The sequence below is a fragment of the Volvox carteri genome (assembly GCF_000143455.1).
Source record: "Volvox carteri f. nagariensis unplaced genomic scaffold VOLCAscaffold_26, whole genome shotgun sequence".
Taxonomy (NCBI): domain Eukaryota; kingdom Viridiplantae; phylum Chlorophyta; class Chlorophyceae; order Chlamydomonadales; family Volvocaceae; genus Volvox; species Volvox carteri.
The window spans coordinates 2887-3706 of record NW_003307569.1 but is presented as its reverse complement, the minus strand read 5'-3'; positions in this window follow the sequence as shown (position 1 = coordinate 3706).

Below are 820 nucleotides of genomic sequence, written 5' to 3'. Positions count from 1 at the left end.
TAAAATTACAGTATACAATAACAATATTGGACAATATTTATGTGTAATTTTAGTAAACTAAAATTACACATAAATAATACTGTATTGTCTCTATATTGTTTATGTGGACTATAATATAGTCCACATAAACAATATTGTATTGTCTAGTGTAATTTTAGTAAACTTAAATTACACTAGACAATCTCTATATTGTTATTGTATACTGTAATTTTAGTTTACTAAAATTACAGTATACAATAACAATATTGGACAATATTTATGTGTAATTTTAGTAAACTAAAATTACACATAAATAATACTGTATTGTCTCTATATTGTTTATGTGGACTATAATATAGTCCACATAAACAATATTGTATTGTCTAGTGTAATTTTAGTAAACTTAAATTACACTAGACAATCTCTATATTGTTATTGTATACTGTAATTTTAGTAAACTAAAATTACAGTATACAATAACAATATTGGACAATATTTATGTGTGATTTTAGTAAACTAAAATTACACATAAATAATACTGTATTGTTTCTATATTGTTTATGTGGACTATAATATAGTCCACATAAACAATATTGTATTGTCTAGTGTAATTTTAGTAAACTTAAATTACACTAGACAATCTCTATATTGTTATTGTATACTGTAATTTTAGTAAACTAAAATTACAGTATACAATAACAATATTGGACAATATTTATGTGTAATTTTAGTAAACTAAAATTACACATAAATAATACTGTATTGTCTCTATATTGTAAATAGGGTCTAGTAAACTAGACCCTATTTACAATATTGGACAATACAGTATTACAGTATTACA